The sequence below is a fragment of the Erythranthe guttata genome, chromosome 7, assembly GCF_056151865.1.
Source record: "Erythranthe guttata isolate IM_541 chromosome 7, IM_541, whole genome shotgun sequence".
NCBI classification, from domain to species: domain Eukaryota; kingdom Viridiplantae; phylum Streptophyta; class Magnoliopsida; order Lamiales; family Phrymaceae; genus Erythranthe; species Erythranthe guttata.
In genome coordinates, this window is record NC_142539.1 from 7,211,338 (window position 1) to 7,231,990 (window position 20,653).

Consider the following 20,653-nt stretch of genomic DNA (forward strand, 5'->3'; position numbering starts at 1 on the left):
CTTAATAACTTTTCCAGAGTGGCTGGAGGTCTTCCTCCAATAGATTCCTTGAATCTACCTTGCTTCAAGTTTTGTTGAATGATTCCAGAGAGCATGCTTCCTCCCAAGTTAGAAACTTCGTGAGCTGCTTCTACAAATCGTTGAATGTAGTTGCGGAGAGTTCCGCCCTCTCTTTGGGTGATAGTGAATAGGTACGCGGGAGACTTAGCATACTCTTTGTTGATAGCGAAATGGTGGGTGAAGCGATCCGTCAGTTGGGAGAGAGTTTCAATTAACCCAGTGGGCAAGGAGTTGAACCAGCTCAATGCTCGTTCGGAGAGAGTTGTGCGAAACATCTTACACATTACCGCATCAATTGGGCCATATAGATGTCCATGGCGTAGAACTTTTTAATGTGCTCCTGTGGGTCACTAGTTTCATCGAACTGCGGTAGACTTGAGACCTTTAGCCATTGGGGTAGTAATTCATTGATTATTGCGATAGTGAAAGGACTTCGCCTTATTGAAGGTATTGCCGTTCCACCAATAGGATTACATATGTGCGGAAGGTGATTCGAGCGAGATATACGCTTGTTAATTTCATCCTCTGCACCATTGTGTGGTGGAGCTCGTTGGCGAGAGGTGTTGGCTCTTAGAGGTGAATGTGGGTCTTGTCGCCCAGTTCGTGCATCATAGCGATGAGTAGATTGTTACATCCGGGACCTAGGGTTTGAGATGGATGCGGTATCCGGTAGCGGTGGAGGTCGTTGTGCCACGGGTGGAGCTGTAGGGGGAGCGTTGACTCCTGCTGTGGCGATGTATTGTGCCACTGCTTCAGTGGCATCACAAGTTGAAGCTTCCGCAATCATGTGTTGGAGGGCTTCTTCGGTTATCTGAACCGTTCGAGGAGCGAGGAGTGGTGGATCATTCGGAGGATTTACCTAGACATCACGGGAGGAAGTGGCAAGCGAGAGCCTCCGCGAAGTGGGAGGTTATTAGCATTGTCACGTTCTCTCCGAGTAGATGACTCAAGGACATCATGCGCGCTAGGTGATCTTGTATGCCTTCCCACAGATGGCACCATTATGATGATGTTAGAAATAGATCACCTTAATTAGTTGAGGTAGAAGGAGCTGGGAGAGAAAAGTGGATCACTGCTCACGTGATAGATGTTAGAATCCTTTGGATTCTGACTTTGCAAGGAAACGTGTAAAAGGATTGTAGCACAAGTCTAGATATGCCGTGATATAAGAAAGGGAGTTTCCTTGTGTTTTAATTCCTTTTAATTTGTCATTAATTGATTTATATTAGGAATTATCTTTATACAAAGAGTTTTCTTGTTTTACAACTTATTCTCCTACGTGAATAAGAATCCCTAACCTAATGGATTTTATTTCCTTGTGTTTTAATAGTTAAGGGAATTAGTTTTTAGATAAGGAATGAATAGTTGTATTTTCCTATACAACTCTTTTTAACGTGAATAAAAGATCTAATTAGATTTGTATTTTCTTGTGCAGGAAGAATTATGAACGTATAAAGAGGGCTTCAAGCATCGTTATCTGTATGCGTTTCATTGGAGAGAAAAAATATATTTTTCTACTCTTAATTTCGCTGCTCCCGGAACGTCTTTGATCGAGAGAATTTTTCACAGAAAATATTTTTTCTCTCGTTTTTATTGTTCCATCGTGATACGTGATTTTCATAGAAAATATACCGGCTTCAAGGCTTTGTGGTGAAGACACCAAGATTCAAGGAGTATCACAAGTTTGCTTCTTCTATACAAAAAGAAGATCGGTTCTTCGGGAGAGGGGCTTAAACAGATCTCGGGAGGAGATCGATCCGCCGACTGAAGGATTCAGCGTTGAAGGAAGTTCAACCGTGCGGAGCAAGGGACGTGCTGCAAATTGAAGATTTATAATTCAGCGTAGTATACAAGAACGGCGTCAACAAAGAGGGAGTCTTTGTATTTTGATTAAGTCCTATTATTGTATTCGTAAAACTAAAAATTAGTAAATTTTATTTGCAGGTCCCCGTGGATGTAGGGTACAGTTGTATCCGAACCACATTAAAATTTGTGTCTCGTTTATTTCTGTTTTTATGAACTGCTTCACGAACTGTTGCAACACTACACGCAACAGTAACGAAAAACTGAATCTGACACAAATAATTTATATCTGCACGAAATAAATTCTAACAATTGGCATCAAGAGCCTGTCACTAGATACACTTAGTGAGATTTTGGGATTTAATTATTTTTTTATTTTTTTGTGCAGACATGAATAATCATCGTGAAGGCGCATTCCTACCACCTCTCTTGGGTGAATTGAACTACTCTGATTGGAAAATAAGGATGAAGATGTTCATCAAATCTATCGATGAATGGGCCTGGCGCGCGATTCTAATTGGTTGGACACCTCCTACCTCAATGAATGAGTCACACGAGATCATTCAAACCCCAAAAGAGAAGTGGAGTGATGAAGAAGTACGAATCGCAGATTATAATTCCAAGGCAACCAATGCTATCTTGAGTTGTATCGATGAAGACCAATTCAAATTGATATCAATGTGCAAATCAGCAAAGGAGGCATGGGATGTTCTACAAGAGGCCTACGAAGGAACTACTCAGATAAACGAGTGCAAACAGACTGTCGCTGAAACTGTTGCAACAGTTGAACAGACTGTTAAGACAGAACTTAGGTATGATAAGTTACATTCAATATCTGATAAAATATTAACTCCGTTAAATCTTGCAGGTGATGATTGGGATTCAGAAAACAACAGCGATGATGACGTGTCATCCTTGGAAGAATTAAAGGAGTGCTATGAAAGGATGTACGAAAAATTTCTTCAGGTATGCGAGTCGAATAAATTCTTAGAAAAAGAGAAGCTTGTCCTAATTGAGAAAAACAAAGTATTGAAGGTAAGAATTTCTACTCTTGAACAAAATGTTATTTCTGCTAGTAGAGAAACAGATAGTTTGAAGGCCAAATTTGCTAAAACCCAAGATTCTATTTCAAAATTAAATACAGGTAGGGTAAATTTGAATGAAATTTTGAGAACAAATCAGCCGTACTATGGTCATCTAGGTGTAAGGGGTAATAAACTATCTGATGATGCTTTGAAACAGAAAGAAGATCCAATAGGAAAAATCAATTTTGTTAAACAATGCACTGTTTCACAGACTGTTGCGACAGTTGCGCCAAAACAGTCATTTCAAAGAAAACGTTTTGTGCCTATTTGTAATTTTTGTCATGTTGCTGGTCATATACGACCCAGGTGTTTTAAGTACTTGAAAATGGTTAAAAGAATAATGGCCTGCTCACCACTTTCCGCCAAAATTGATCACACTTTTATGTCGTCTCAAAAACCCAAGATAAAGGTTGATTTAGTGAATAAAACTCAACAAAAAATCTGGGTAAAGAAGTCTGATCTTAATTGTTTATCTGCCATTACTTCTTTAAACTCATGTGATGATAGTACTAACTGTTCCAACAGTTCTGGTGACAAAACTAGGTTGGGGAATAAAAAACTTGGTAATCTGAATTGTGATAATTTGTATGTGAAAAATAAGTTTATGAATCCAATTCAGCATTCGAGAACTAAGCTTACTGATATTTGTCATCTTTTCATAAGGGGCTTGGTCGAAAAGGGGGTTGTCTCAATTGATTATGCTGCAATGGAGAATGAATTAACTGATGCTTTTGCAAAAACCCTTGATGCACATAAATTTGATTCCTTGCGAAAATCGCTGGGAATTTATGTTGTTTAATCTGATGCAGTTGCATGAACTGTTGCAACTGTCTGTGTGTCCAGACTTGCAACTTTTAGAGGTAGGACACTTCATATGTTTTTGCATCTCATATAGGACCTGCATTAAGCATACTGCATATGATTGAGACAAATGTGAATTTGATACTTCGTGTATTTCTAAATTTTGTGGGGGTAGAACTTCACCAATTCCCAAAATGATTACTTAAAAGGCTCCAACTTATTTATTTCTCTGAATAGTCTTGTCATGGTTGGATGTTTTTATAGGGAAAAGCTGCCTCTTTTAATGAGTGAAAGCTACTCTTGAACTACTGTTACTAATATATATATATATCTACAACCATTTGGTCAGTGAATAGTTCGAAGCCTTTTTGAGTCGAGCCAGTAAATCACGTGGCCGAAAGCTCGCTACAAGGCTCAATTAGAAAGCCCAGGGGACTACACATTGCACGACCAATATAAATTATATATGTGGTCAGTGAATAGTTCGAAGCCTAGTTGAGTCGAGCCAGTAAACCACTTGACCGAACACTTACTACAAAGCTCAATTAGAAAGCCCAGAGGACTACACATTGCACGACCAGCATAATCTCGTTCCTTTTAATTGCTCTGTTTTTCATGTGAAAAAGCTACCATTAGACGTGTGTGTTCGCTACCTAATAAGAGCATCTTTGTGTTTGACTTGGGATTATTAAGTTTATTGGTTGCATTGGCAGTCGGATTTTTGGGGATTGCGCTAGTCGTAAATGTGAAGATAAATCCCATATGTTTTGTTTGTCCATGCAGTATCCTATTCACATATGTCTCTTCACTCATGTTTATTTCTCATGTTTACTTCTTGTCTTGCATTAGGCATTATTTAAAAAAAAAAAAAAAAAAAAAAAAAAGAGAGAGAGAGAGAGAGAGAGACGGGATTTTTGTTTATGTGCCGGTTATACTTGATCTTTTGTTGCAACCGGATCGATTGGGCTTACTCCTCACATTTCCACGTTTCTTATGAAGTTTGGCAAAGTCTGTAGTCTTTGCTATTTAATGTTGGATTTGATATCACTATCCTTTGATTTTCGCATTGCAATTATCGTGTGGTATTGAGTTTTTGTGTTTGTGATTTTGTTTGCAAGTTGTATATGGTGACTCTTCTCACTTACTTTCAAGATTCTCTCTTCGTTTGATTTTTTGTTAAGTGTTTGAACAGATTGCTCGACACATCAAGATCACTAGTCCATGTTGCGTTATCTATGCATGGTGATTGCCCAGAAAGGGGGAGAAAATAACATTAACGATGGCATGAACACAGGGAGAGTTCCGACAACTGTTGCGACAGTGCATCAGACAGTTGCTGGAACAGTGCATGAATGCAGGGGGAGTTCAGACAGCTGTTGAGACAATGCATCATATAGTTGTTGGAATAGTGCAGAAATACATGACAAATACGGATAAGGGAAGTTGATTCTGCTACTGCATATTTTCTGTTGTTCTTTATTTGTTGAGTTCAAACCACTAACTTTCGTGCAACTGTTTGATAAACTGTTGCAACAGTTTATATTTGCAGAAGTTATTTTGAATTTGCTGACCCTTGTTCATGCATATATCATATATTTAGGGGGGAGTAAATGTTCTGACCAATCAATGCCAAAGGGGGAGAGTGTTAGAATCTCGGTGGGATTCTAAGTCCCCAATACCAAGTGGAATTCTATGGAGATGTGTATTAATATGAGGAACATATTTTCCTTAGTTATCTCATTAGATAATTTGAGAAGAAATAAATTATCTCTCCATATTAATTCACCTGAACGTGTCTATCCAAAATAGAAGGAATTTCATCTTTTTATTATTATTGTGGTAATTGTCATTAATTGGTTTCCTTGTTTGATTTCTCCAGAGCTTCACAAGAATATAAAAGAAGGAGCTAATGCCGATGTTATTTGCTGAATCTCTTATCACGTGGATAATTTACCACGTTGTCATCCACCGCCTTCCAAGTCTATCAAGCCGAGTAAGCAAAGGGGAAGAATGAATGCATTTACAAGAAGAGCTGCCTAAGGATCATTCACAGAGGGCGATACACATGCAGGGGGAGCTGACTCCATTGTGAACCACCTGCCGGAGCCACTACTGTGGGAACAGTTGCTGAAACTGTGGCACTTACTGTTACAGCAGTTGATGCTACTCTTGTTGTTGAAAAGAGTTGATGATGATCTTCGTTTTATTGCTTCCGTCTATCATCTGATTGTTTTATTTTCAGGTTATTTTACTCAGGGGAAGAAAATGATTATAATCAATAAACGACAAAGGGGGAGATTGTTAGAATCCTTTGGATTCTGACTTTGCAAGGAAACGTGTAAAAGGATTGTAGCACAAGTCTAGATATGCCGTGATATAAGAAAGGGAGTTTCCTTGTGTTTTAATTCCTTTTAATTTGTCATTAATTGATTTATATTAGGAATTATCTTTATACAAAGAGTTTTCTTATTTTACAACTTATTCTCCTACGTGAATAAGAATCCCTAACCTAATGGATTTTATTTCCTTGTGTTTTAATAGTTAAGGGAATTAGTTTTTAGATAAGGAATGAATAGTTGTATTTTCCTATACAACTCTTTTTAACGTGAATAAAAGATCTAATTAGATTTGTATTTTCTTGTGCAGGAAGAATTATGAACGTATAAAGAGGGCTTCAAGCATCGTTATCTGTATGCGTTTCATTGGAGAGAAAAAATATATTTTTCTACTCTTAATTTCGCTGCTCCCGGAACGTCTTTGATCGAGAGAATTTTTCACAGAAAATATTTTTTCTCTCGTTTTTATTGTTCCATCGTGATACGTGATTTTCATAGAAAATATACCGGCTTCAAGGCTTTGTGGTGAAGACACCAAGATTCAAGGAGTATCACAAGTTTGCTTCTTCTATACAAAAAGAAGATCGGTTCTTCGGGAGAGGGGCTTAAACAGATCTCGGGAGGAGATCGATCCGCCGACTGAAGGATTCAGCGTTGAAGGAAGTTCAACCGTGCGGAGCAAGGGACGTGCTGCAAATTGAAGATTTATAATTCAGCGTAGTATACAAGAACGGCGTCAACAAAGAGGGAGTCTTTGTATTTTGATTAAGTCCTATTATTGTATTCGTAAAACTAAAAATTAGTAAATTTTATTTGCAGGTCCCCGTGGATGTAGGGTACAGTTGTATCCGAACCACATTAAAATTTGTGTCTCGTTTATTTCTGTTTTTATGAACTGCTTCACGAACTGTTGCAACACTACACGCAACAGTAACGAAAAACTGAATCTGACACAAATAATTTATATCTGCACGAAATAAATTCTAACAATAGATGGTCCTGAGATACCTGCGAACAGAGAACACGTGAACTAGGCCGGGGGTTGATCCGGCGGAAACCCCTCCAACGCTCAAGTAAGACGTGCGGACAGTAGAAATAGTTGAGAGGATACGAATTGTTGAATTGTTCATAAAATAAACTTGCTCCTTCCGACTCCCGTTTCCGCCATCATCTCCTGCACTCAAAGATGCTTTCCCATGGTCCAAGATCAAAACATCAAAAATTTCATGATTTGTAAAATCCATAAGATCAATAGAAAAACAATCATTATTATCACATGGATTTTTATTAGCACTAAAAACATTAAATTTGATCGTTTGATCATGCACCGTCATTGTAAGATCAGCACTAGCACAATCAATTAGAGTTTTCCACGTGGCTAAAAACGGCCTTCCTAAAATAAGAGGTATCTCCCTATCTTCATCTATATCAAGTATAATGAAATCAACAGGGAAGATAAATTTGTTCACTTTTACTAGCACATTCTCTAAAATACATTTTGGGTAAACTAAAGACCTATCGACTAATTGAAGAGTTATAGCCGTCGGTTCAATCTCACCTAACCCAATATTTTTATAAGTGGAATAAGTCATAAGATTAATGCTAGCGCTTAAATCAATGAGCGATCTAAAATTTTTACCTCCTATAGTCACTAGGCCAAAACGCAAGACTGGCGACGAAAACTAGCGACGAAATCTGTCTTCTAGCGACGTTTTATCACGGTTAGCGACGTTTTATTTTCGTCGCCAAATCAGTCAACAATCGACGCCAAACGCCTCGTCGCAAAGTCAGCGACGAAACTACAATTGCGACGCAAAGTTTGGCGACGAAAACACAACTTCGTCGCTAAAATCGTATTTGCTGAAAAAAAATTATTTTTTTATTGTTCGCGACGGATAATGCATATTCGTCACAAGGAGTTGCGACGACATTTCATCTTGCGTCGCAAGTCTTTGCTACGAAAGTTCATATTTCGTCGCAAGGTCACTGAATTTTTTAGCGACCAAATAGCTTTTTCGTCGCCCGAATTTAATTAATTTGGCGACGATAACGGAATTATATTTGGTCTCAAGTACTCATTTTTGTTTGTGACGATTTGTTTTTTCGTCGCAAACGGTTTTTTTTTTTAATTAATTTGTTTATTTTAATTATTTTTTATTATAAAATAAAATCAGCTGTTAAAAAAAATAAAAAAAAAACCAAAACCATATTTACTCAAAAATATTAAAAACCACGATTACCAATTAAATATCAAAATACAACACAAACATCAATTCAAAAATTACATAAAAACTTGAAACCATAAATGTATTAGTTCAAGAGGCAGATTAATTTCATCTCGTTTTTATACTCCACTATTAAAACGCTCGAGCAAGGTGTTAAAAATAGCTCGGGTTTCCTGCAATTGCTCTTCTAATCGATCAACTTTTTCATCTTTAACTTTATTTTGTTCTTGCATTGTTTCTCGGGTTTCCTGCAATTGTTGTTCCAATCGATTCACTTGTTCGTCTTTCATTTGCATTTGTTCTTGCATTGCCTTCATTTGAATCTCCACGTCTGATGGTGTAGAAGAAAATCTCGACTTTCCAATCCTTGTGCTTGAACTTTTAATTCCAAGGCCTTTACTCTTTCCCAAAACCTTTTCAATTGCAGTCGAGTTGGCCGTGCTTTCGTCACTTCCATCACGCATGGTTTCATCATAAACTCGCTCCAAATCAGCCTGAAAATGATTATGTACAAAAGTTTAGCCAAAATTTCGACAGCATAACATCTAAATACGAGCATACCCAAAAAAAACCTTTACAGTACACAACAACTTGACATATTAAAAAACAAATCCGTAGTTTTTGTGGAACGGGCCGTGTAAGAATGCACTGCATTGTTCCGTGATTTGGATCATCTCGTTCCCTTGCAATTTCTTCCTCTTTGTCACGAGATCCTTGAGGAATTTCACCCACTTTGGCATCTTTTGAAGGGCTTCGATGAAAGGGATATTTATGTGAATCTCCTTCAACTTGTCCAAAAACCCTTGGTATTCGGCATCGAGCTTCTTCTTTAGAAACGTTTGAGGGTATGGAATTGGAGGGGCTCTTGAAATCACTGTTGACGGTGGTTCTTCTTGAGTTGTTTCTTTTGCCTCCATCACTGTTGGCTTCTCGATTACCGTGCTTCTCTTCTCTTTTCGTGGGGCTTCCTCCAATTTTCTCCCATTCCTTAAACTTACAGCATTGCATTGCTCGATGTTGCTCTTTCGAGGATCTTCCGTATTCGACGGCAGTGCTCCCAATGTCCTCGCGTTTAGCTGGGTTGCAAGTTGACCCATCTGTGTTTCCAAATTTCGGATAGAAGCTTGGGTGGATGTCATAAATTGATCTAAGATGTTTGCGAGATCTCCACCTTGGGGTGTAGCTTGAGGCGGATTTTGGAATCCGGGAGCTGGTCGTGAATAGCTAGGAGGTTGACCTTGAGGTGGTGCTTGCCTTTGTCCTTGCTGATTTCCTCCCCATCAAAAGTTGGGGTGATCTTTCCATCCCGGATTATAGGTGTTGGAGTACGGGTTCCTCTGTTGTCGGTTGGTGTCATTCACGTAATTTAGAGACTCAGTTTCTTCTAAGCACTGGTTGGGACCTTGCACTGCATGGACTTGCTGAGTCTTCAAAGTTGCTACTTGCTTTGATAGCTTTTCTAACTGGGCAGCGATTGCGGTGACCCCGTCTAACTCCAAAATTCCTCCCGTCTTAATGACTCCGCTATTTGACCGATCCGACGCCCGCATGTATTTATTTCTAGCGATTTGCTCCAAAAGTTCGTATGCTTCATCGTATGTCAAACTCATGAACATTCTTCGAGCTGCAGAGTCGAGCATGGTCCTCGAGTTATCTTGCAATCCATCGTAGAATATTTGCAGTTGGCGCCACTCTTGAAGTCCGTGATTCGGGCACCTCCGAATAAGTTGTTTGAACCGCTCCCACGTCTCGAATAATGCTTCACCGGCTTCTTGTATGAAGTTTTGTATTTCTCTCCGGATTCTTTAAGTTTTTGTTGGGGAGTTATATGTGTTCATGAAGAGTTGTGCTAGCTGGGGCCAAGACGAGATGGAGTGCGGTGCACGAGTTTGTAACCATTCTCTGGCTGCACCTTGTAAAGAGTGCTTGAATAGGCGGAGTTGTAGTGCTTCGGGTGATACTCCGTTCATCTTGTGTGAATCACACGTTTCGAGAAAGTTGACCAAGTGGAGATGCGGATCTTCATGAGCTAATCCGCTGAAGAACCCATTATTTTGGAGCATAGTAAGGAGTCCCGCTCTAATTTCGAAATTGTTGGCTTCAATGGGGGGCTGCTGGATGCTTGATTGAAACCCATTGAGTGTTGGAACGGTGTACTCATGCAATGCTCGTTGACGAGGTGGTGGATTAATTAGTTGAAGTTGCTCTTGCTCGTTGACGATATTTTCTGCCGCATTCGGTAGGCGCCCTTGGTCATCTCCACTACGATTATTCTCTTCTTCCATTGTCGCATAAAAAGTACCTAAAACAAATAAAATAATTAAATAAAATAAATAAAACGGCTGAAGTAAGAAAAATTGCTCAAATTTAATATTAGGATAAATAGATAATTTAGCCGTATTCCCCGACAACGGCGCCAAAAACTTGTTGGGCTAAATACCTAACACGCAAGTGCACGTATCGCATACAAGTAGTAAAAGTGGACTCGTGAGAGTCTGATGTCGATCCCACAGGGAATACTTAAATTATCTAATCCTAAGTACCAAATTCTAACAACTATGATTTTTATCCAGCCTACGCAAGTTTGTCAAATTAAATCACCGAAGTAATTAAACTAAATATGAAAGCAAATAAACACGAGAAAATATCAATAAAAACGGACCTAGGATTTTATCTTCCCCTATGCAAGAATTGCTCACCCAAAACCCCTCAATTATGAAATATATGATTCCTGATTATTAACCCGAGACACTAATTTACTCATAACCCGTTGTCGCGTGTATTATGAGTCTATTATTCATAAACGGTTCAATATATGTCTATGCAAACAAATTATGAATAAAGCATTAACTAACAAGTCTCGTAAATGGCTACCTAAGGTGATATTTGTATGTCTACGACACCACATGCAATTGACACACTCATTCGGTGAAAACTACTCGAAGGTTCTTCTACTTACCGTCTAATTATCAAAATAGCTCTGTCGAGTCAATCCCAATAATCACAGATAAAGCACATAAATTAATCCGGTTCATGCACTAACAATCATAACAAGTAGAAGAAATAATCATAAAATCATAATTGCATAATCTCAAGAAAACGGGTTCACCATCCCCACATAGTGTTCCAACAAAATCCTAGATTAAAAACTTAGCTACTCATGTTCTCTACGAAAAACATAATAAGATAAATAAATGTCATAGAGTTAGAAAAGATAGGTGAAAGAAGAATTGTGATGAAGATTTGTCAATTCTCCGTCTTCGATTCTCCGTTCTCTCGCTCTAAGGTTGTGTCAAAAGTCCTTTAATTCGTGCTTGGTTTGCCCTTAAATAGATGTCCCAACTTGGTAGATGATTCTAGGTTTCCTTGTGTGATTAAAAGTCCAAAATTGTCTCCAGCGTGTTTTGGCGCGGCCGCGCGAAAATCAGTGTAATTCCCACACGGCCGCGCGAGAATCGCCGAAACCTTCTGCCCAACTTCTGCAGTTGGCGCGGCTGCACCAAAAATAGGATAAATTTGGCACGGCCGCACGGGCCACTTTTCAGTATATTTTGTTTTCTTCCGTTTTTGCCCGTTTTTGACCTTTTTTGGCTCGTTTCGCCCTTGGAACTTCCAAATCGTCAAGTTGTACCTAAAATACAATAAACCACTCATTAAGCATCATTAAATCAATAAAAGTATACAAAAATCCTCGTAAGAAAGTGTACATTGAGTGTAAACTATACACTCAACACAGGTTGTTCCCAAGACGGGACCGCCAAAAAATATTATTTAAGCGAAATTATTAATTTATCGGGTATTAATTTATTGAGGTTCTACTGTATATAAAACATAATTTTTATTTGAATACTTGCTTAAATAAAGGACTTATTGTTAATGCAAAGAAAGTATTTACGAGTTAGTCATCAACAAGTAAGGCTTTGTTTGATAACTTTAAGCACTGAACACTTAATGCTGAATATATAACTGAATAATTAAGATGAACGTCTGATGACTGAATGTTGAACGTTTAAGTTTGTTTGATAATTGAAAAAACTATTGCATGTGAATAATATAATTTTACTATATTAAACCTCATAATTGTTAAACACATATTTATTTACTAACAAAATTATTAACTATGTCCATTGTAATTAGTATAGTATATTTATTTTCACGAAATTTATCTAAATTATACATTTATTACAAAAAATAAAACTTTCAAACATAAATTCTAATCCGTCATTGAAATAACTAATATATGTAACAAAGTGAAAATGAAAAATAAATAAATTCCAATATTTCAATAGTGGAAGAACCAAACTGTAGCTAATTATATTTTTACTATAAAATAATGAATCAAAAACAAATTATATAAACAATCTTTGAAAAATCTGGCAAACTATTAACAAGGCCACCGTTTTGTGTTGTGATAAAAAAGTCCACCACGTTCAACAAATTATAGGAATAATTTTGTCTAAATTATATTTATTTCAATTCAGCCGACCACTGAACGAATAAGACTTAATTTTCCGGCTGAATATGTCAGCACTAATTGCTTCCATTCAGAGTTAGCTACCAAGCAAACTGAATGCTTCTATTGATCGAATAAAAGTTTAAATTGCATTAAGAGGTTATTAAAAACAATCAAACAAGGCCTAAATGATTCCACGAGAACATACTTTATGTTTTTTTGAGAAGGTTTTTAATTTTTATTAATATCCCGAAAAAGAGTACCAGGATGCTGCCCATTGAGGGACCATAACTTTACTCGACATTTTGAACATCAATTGAAGATTAACGTCAATTTTCAGAAATTTATTGCCATTTTGTTTTGTTAAAATAGCTTCCTCGTTAATTAAGATGTGAAATTAAAATCTTCAATCGTAGCCAAATTTTTTATTTTATTTTTTATTTTTTTATTACTGATTCAATTAAGGGTTAATCACAAAAATGCCCATAACAAGGGCACTTAATTAAAAGAGGAACATCCAACTTTTTTGTCTTTCAAATAAATCCAGCTCATTCAAACTTATTTGCAAATAAGGAAAATCATTTTATATATACCAAAATTACCTCAATTCATTGAAACCCAATTCAACTCCAATTCATGATTTACACCCCAATTTAGCCCAATTTCATCAATTAACCAATTTTAACCATAATTTCAATTTTGCCCCCAATTTTGACCCGCCACCACCGGAGACCGCCGGTCTCCGACGTTGACTTTTTTTTTTTTTTTATAATTTTGTTTTTTCTTAAAAAAAATATTTTAATTAATATTACTGTCTTGGCTGCTAAATTACTGTCTCCGACAGTTATTTAACTGTCAGAGACAATAATTTAAATTTTAATTGATTTTTTTTTTTCTTCAAAAATATTTTAATTAATATTACTGTCTTTGCTGCTAAATTACTGTCTCCAGCAGTTATTTAACTATCGGAGACAGTAATTTAACTGTTAATTGACTTTTTTTTAAAAAATATTTTAATTAATATTAGTGTATTCGTTGCTAAATTACTGTCTCCAGCAGTTATTTAACTGTCGGAGACAGTAATTTAACTGTTAATTGACTTTTTTATTTTTTTAAAAAATTACTGTATTCGTTGCTAAATTAATGTCTCCAGCAGTTATTTAACTGTCGCAGACAGTAATTTAACTGTTAATTGACTTTTTTTTTTTTAATAAAAAAATTATTTTAATTAATATTACTGCATTGGCTGCTAAATTACTGTCTCCAACAGTAATTTAACTGTCTTAGACAATAATATTAATAATATTATTGTTCGGGAAAATAATATTCATAATATTATTGTCCCAAACAGTAATATTAATGTCTGAGACAGTAATTTAGTAGCCAAGACAGTAATATTAATTAAAATATTTTTTTGTAAGAAAAAAAAATTCAAGAAAAAAAAAACAAAAAGAAAGTCAACAACCGGAGACCGGCGGTCAACGGTGGTTGATCGGCCGGAAAAAAATTTCTGGGAAAAAAAAGGTTTTCAAAAAATAAATAAATAAAGGTCAACGCCGGAATCTGGCCGGAAAAAAAAAATTCAAAAAAAAATTATTTTCTGAAAAAAAAAATTTGGGGGTTAATGTGATATATTTGTTTAAATCTGGGGTCAATGTGTAATTTTAAGGAAGTTAAGGCATAATGGATGGAATTGAGAAGAATTATATTATGGAGGGTATTTTAGACTAAAGACATGGGGATGAGTTTAATTGAGAGACTGTTTTTTTTGTGGACCAAAATGCATTTAAATCCCATGTGATGGGCCTTTTTGCCATTCGCCCTTGAATTAATTTGAGCAAGATACAAAATGTGTATGACTAATTAGAGAGTCATGAATGAATGATCATATGTAATAAAAACTTTAATTTCTCACATAAGTATGGCTAGTTAAATGGTTTAATTTCATTTTACATCTCTGAAATATAACTTTATGACACTTTGTACATTCGAACAAACTTAATAGCATTTTGCACCATCAAAACACAACTAATCATTCACAATTCACCATAAATTGAATATTTAAAACATAATGAAAGTAATTTCATATTTTGTTGGTTTTGTTTTTTCATTTCTAGAGTGCAAAATAAAAAAATAATTTAATATTTTCTTCTACATCCAACCTGATTTTGAGCATACAAAGTGAAAAGACAACAAAATAATTATGTCCAATTACTAAATATTATATATATTCATAATTGAAATTTCTAGTTGTTCAAATATAGAAAGTTTCCTAATCATAATCGCCGAAATTCGAAAAATCATTCCACTTTACATTCCCACACTAGTTGAAAGAAATTGCAGGGTTACCCCCCGGCAATGATGTGGCCTACGATAACTCAATTATTGGTTTACGAAATGTATTCTTTACAATACTTTCCCATCCCAGAATTTGAATTTAAAAAAAAAAACAAAAAAAAAAAAAAAGAATTATCGGAGTGAAGCTTTGATATGTTGAAAGAGTTGGGACTTTCACGTATTCATGGACGAGATGAGATCGGCGGTAGTGGTGGCGGTGGCGGAGGAATTGGGCCCCTTCGTTGGAGAATTGTTGCCAATAGTTCATTTGACCCATAATCTGTTGCTTGCAATAAATAAGTAGAAATAGGAGCAGCTGTTGTTAGAAAAGATTGACATATATATTTGTTTTTTCTTATATAATTAAGGAACCAAGATAAACTATACAGTAGGATTTCGATAAATTAATAACCTTGATTAAATAATAGTTTCTCTCGGTTCGGACTCGGTGAAAATGTGTTAAATTGTTAACTCAGTAATTTAATTCACTAAATTAATAGGATTTCTCTAATCCCAACTGTACTAATTTATAGAGGTTTAATTGTATAAGTATTAAGTAAACTTTTACCTTCATGTAATAACTTTCGACATGCCCCCACATCGGCTCGAGGGTGGGGGGCTTAATGATATGCCTAATAGGCCTACAATTTCTTTACTTACTGGGCCACGAGCCCAATATTGAAGACCACTACTACCGATGCCCAATCACCTTTAAATAAGGTGTTGACCCGACAATCTCAACTAATTAAACTTCAGCCCGATCAATGAGGTATAAATAAAAGTTTGAACTCATTCCTTAAGGTAAGTCCTATTATCTGAGCAATACTACAACATGTATTCTCAGTCCCATTTCTACTATCCGCTCGTCTGACGTGAGCGTCGGAGGGGTTTCCGCCGAATCAACCCCCACCTAGTTCACGTATTCTATGATCGCAAGTATCTCAAGGTCATCAAGCTCATCTTATCTCAACTCTCTAAGGTGATCTATGCCTATTACCAAGTCATTGGCATTTTTATTTGTAATTTAATTTGTAAATATTTACTTAGTTTGACAATTTTATATGAATACATTTTAGAAAATCACAACGAGGAAAATAACGAAACCATAAATTGAAACTTCTTCAAACGAACGACCATGTTCAGTAATTTATTATTTAAAAATATATATATAAAGAAAAGAAGGTTAAAGCGATAAATACCTGGAAATATTGTTCTTCCATCAATTAGGGTAAAACCAAGCAATACAAGTATGACAATAATCACCTCGCTGAACCGTTTCATCTTTCCTAATTGGATGTTTATTAAAGTAATTAGACGGACTTTGAATTTTTTGCGGATATTAATAGAATAAAGTAAAATATCTCGAAGGACTTATATAGATATTTTCTGATTAATATTTGTGCTCGGAATTCAATAGTTATAATTTTGAAATTTTCAAAATAAACGAAACTTCAATTTCGTGTGAAAGGAAAATTCTTAGCATTGAACTTTCCTACCTTTATTTAAGTTGGTCCCAATGTTTTCTTTTTTTCTTTCTTCGATGATATTTTTGGTCAAAAGTTATAGGGGCTCATTTATATTGCACCTTGACGTACTGTACGTACGTGTTGGTCAATGCATGCATCAGTATGTTATACTCCTTCATTTTATATTAAATAAGCATTTTTTTCATGTGTGATTTACATGATAACATTTTAAACGTGAAAAATAATAATTAATTTAAGAGGAAAGTACAGTTTACACCCCTGAACTATGGGGTCTGTCTCAAATACCCCCTTGAACTACAAAACGTACCAAAATGATCCATGTCATTTATGGTCAACGTTAAGAAAACTGACACCGTCAACTTTCACGTGCATATACTAATTTACCCTTAAAATCAGCCAAATCACCACCCTCTCTCTTGTTATTTCTTTTTCATCCAATTTTTTTTCTTCTGGGTATTCCTTTTCAAACAACTCGTTAATAATCAGAGATGTCAAAGAATTCAATTCTTATTTTTAACTATTGCCATCATCATCGTCTAATTCAACCCACTGAATACCTACACCCCAAAATAACATTTCAAGTAAAAAATAAAACAAAAAATTGGTATTCTAGAATTTCAATATAATATTTCTTTATCCAAAACAGAATATTTTAATCTCAAATAGAATTCTAAACATCTGTCGCTTCGTCATCTCCGACGACCTCTGTTGCGTGTGCTTGCTGCACTTCGCATCTTGTCACTGTTCGCCGGAGTTTGTCCACTATTAATGATATGCCTAATTGGGCCAACCCAATGGGCCTACAAGTTATTTACCTACTGGGCCACGAGCCCAATATTGAAGACCAATATCACCGAGGCCCAAACACCTTCAAGTAAGGCTTGGGCCCAACAAAGCAAACCCAACCCAATAAACGACATATAAATAGAGGTTTTACTCATTTTATTAAGGTACGTCCTATTAACTGAGCAATACTATCAACTGTATTCTCTGGACTATTTCTATGATCAGCACGTCTGACTTGAGCGTCGGAGGGGTTTCCGCCGGATCAACCCCCGGCTTAGTTCATGTGTTCTATGATCGCAGGTACCTCAGGATAATCAAGTTGTCAAGCTACTGATCTGCTTTGCTCTCCCAGCTCGTTTTCTACACCACCCTAGATGAGCTACATTTTAGCATCATCATTTTGGCGCCGTCTGTGGGAACGATGCAAACCAGATCACGTAGCCAACAAGATCCTCCTGAGGTGTCTGCTCGGAGAGAAAATGACACAGCTAACGACCTCCCACCTCGTGGAGGCTCTGGCTTGCCACCTCCTCCACGTCCCATGGATCCGCCTCGCGAGGTTCAGGTGATCCCCCCTCGGGACCCACCACTCGCCGATCCACCATTCCCTGCTCCTCGAATGGTTCAAATAACCGAGGATGCGCTTCGACGCATGATAGCAGAAGCTTCAACTCGCGCTGCCACAGAGGCCGTGACCCAATATATCGCCACGATGGGAGCAAATGCTCCCGACGCGATACCAGCACCTGCTCCACATGTGGAGCCACCTATGGCACCACCGCCATCGACTCCCTGGGGGCTTACAGCTGCCCCCAAAATATTCGTTCGCCAAGGGTTATCGACTCCCTGGGGGCTTACATCGCCCCCAAAATATCTCGTTCGCCAAGGGTTATCGACTCCCTGGGGGCTTACATCGCCCCCAAAATATTTCGTTCGCCAAGGGTTATCGACTCCCTGGGGGCTTACATCGCCCCCAAAATATCTCGTTCGCCAAGGGTTATCGACTCCCTGGGGGCTTACATCGCCCCCAAAATATTTCGTTCGCCAAGGGTTATCGACTCCCTGGGGGCTTACATCTGCCCCCAAAATATTTCGTTCGCCAAGGGTTATCGACTCCCTGGGGTTTCACATCGCCCCCAAAACATTTCATTCGTCATAGCAGGAGCCAACGCTCCTCCTCGTGAGGCCCCACTGGGTCCTCAACATGATCAATTTCTACTTACTACTAACGGTTCAAATAACCGAAGAAGACCTTCAGCGTATGATCACGGAAGATTCAACTCGTGCTGCCACTGAATCAGTGGCACCATATATCGCCAAGGTTGGGCATCTCACCCCAGATGTTCGTGATTGCCTCATCCTAAATGGGGGGCTATCACATCCTAAAGTTGGGCATCTCATCTCAAGGGTGGTACATCCACTTACCTTTCAACCCCAAGGGGTTTCACATCTCATCAAATGTTTCACGTCCCTACTTCAAAAACAGAAAAAGGGTCAAACGCGCACGCGCGAACCAATAGCACAACCGTGCGCATCCACCTTAGACCATAGGTCTCGAGCGCCTCATCCTACAGTGGGCAGTTATCCCCATCCTAAGGTTGGGCATCATCCTAAGTGGATTCACATCCCACCTCAAGGAACGAGGATAATCTCCCTACTAAAAAAAATAGAACATCCCCAAGGGGGTGCACATCCCATCTCAAGGAACGAGGATAATCTCCCTACTCAAAAAATAGAACATCCCCAAGGGGGTGCACATCCCATCTCAAAGAACGAGGATAATCTCCCTGCTCAAAAAATAGAACATCCAAAGGGTGAACATCAACCACGAAAAAGAAAAGAAAAAATGGAGGTAAAATCGCGCACGCGAAACCCATGAAAAAGAAGAAGATGAAAAAAGAGAAGAAAGAAGAAGAAAAAATACAAGAACAAGACGAAGAAAAAAGAGAGTAATAGAAGAAGAATTAGAAGAAGAAAGAAAAAAGAAAAAAGAAAAAAGGGGGGAGCCGCAGCCGAGCCGCGCGCGCGAGCCGAGCCAAGCCGCGCGCGCGCGAGAGAACGGAACCGCGCGCGCGAGAGAGCCGAGCCGCGCGCCACCTCACAAGAAAAAAAAAAAAAAAAAAAAAAAAAAAAAAAAAAAAAAAAAAAAAGAAGTGCAGCCAAGCCAAGCCGCGTACGAGCCGAGCCGCACGCGCGTGTGAGCCGAGCCGAGCCGAGCCGCGCGCCACCTCAGCAAAAAAAAAAAAAAAAAAAAAAAAAAAAAAAAAAGACATGGAGGCGCGCGTGGCGTACACGCGCCAGACGCGCGCGCGTGCACTGCACGCGCGTCAGCTGAAAAAAAAAAAAAAAAAAAAAAAAAAACAATCACACGCTCGCGCCCTCCTATGCACGCGCGCGCGCCTCCCAAGGCCACCTTGGAGCGCGCGCTCACACCTAATTGGGCACAACTTTTGGTACTCTCCACCAAATTGCGCGTAGATTTCACCTCGCTTCACCAAATCGCGCGAGAATTTCAACGCGCTCCACCAAATCGCGCGAACTCTTCAACGCGCCTACCAAATCGCGCTTGCTATCGAACGGATAAATAAAAAAAATTATTTCTCCACGCCATGCCAACGATTAACGCAAGACTACAGCATAGATCTACTCTCAATACGATCCGGTACCCCTTTCGACTTGGCTCCCACATCGTCTCGAGAGTGGGGGGCTTGCGAGACAACTTCCACAAGGAGCCAACTCGCTCAGTACTACCAACTGCAGCGAGACAACTCCCACGAGGAGCCAACTCCCTCGGGTCTACGAAACCATAGCGAGTTAACTCCCACGAGGAGAATACTCGCTCTGTCCTATAACCCGTCGCGAGGCAACTCCCACGAGTAGCCAACTCCCTCGGGTCTCAACGCCATAGCGAGATAACTCCCACGAGGAGCAAACTCGCTCGGCCCTACACACTCGTTGCGAGACAACTCCCACGAGGAGATAACTCGCTCCGTCCTACAACCCGCAGCGAGACAACTCACACAAGGAGCCAACTCCCTCGGGTCTACGAAATTATAGCGAGATAACTCCCACGAGGAGACCACTCGCTCCGTCCTCTAACCCGTTGCGAGATAACTCCCACGAGGAGACAGCTCGCTCTATCCTACAACACACAGCGAGACAACTCCCACGAGGAGACACCTCGCTCTGTCCTACAACACACAGCGAGATAACTCCCACGAGGAGACAACTCGCTCTGTCCTACAACCCCTTACAAAGGAAACTCCTACGAGAAGCCAAC

General features: G+C 38.4%; 1 long non-coding RNA gene across 1 annotated transcript; it reads right to left on the reverse strand.

Annotated features, from left to right (window-relative positions):
* Positions 1-15,090: 15,090 nt before the first annotated feature.
* On the reverse strand, positions 15,091-16,558 carry LOC148769110 (uncharacterized). The gene is made up of 2 exons (XR_016032178.1): positions 16,300-16,558; positions 15,091-15,380 (listed from the first exon to the last, which is right to left on the reverse strand). It is a non-coding gene; the product is annotated as an uncharacterized LOC148769110 (long non-coding RNA).
* Between the last annotated feature and the right edge of the window lie 4,095 nt (positions 16,559-20,653).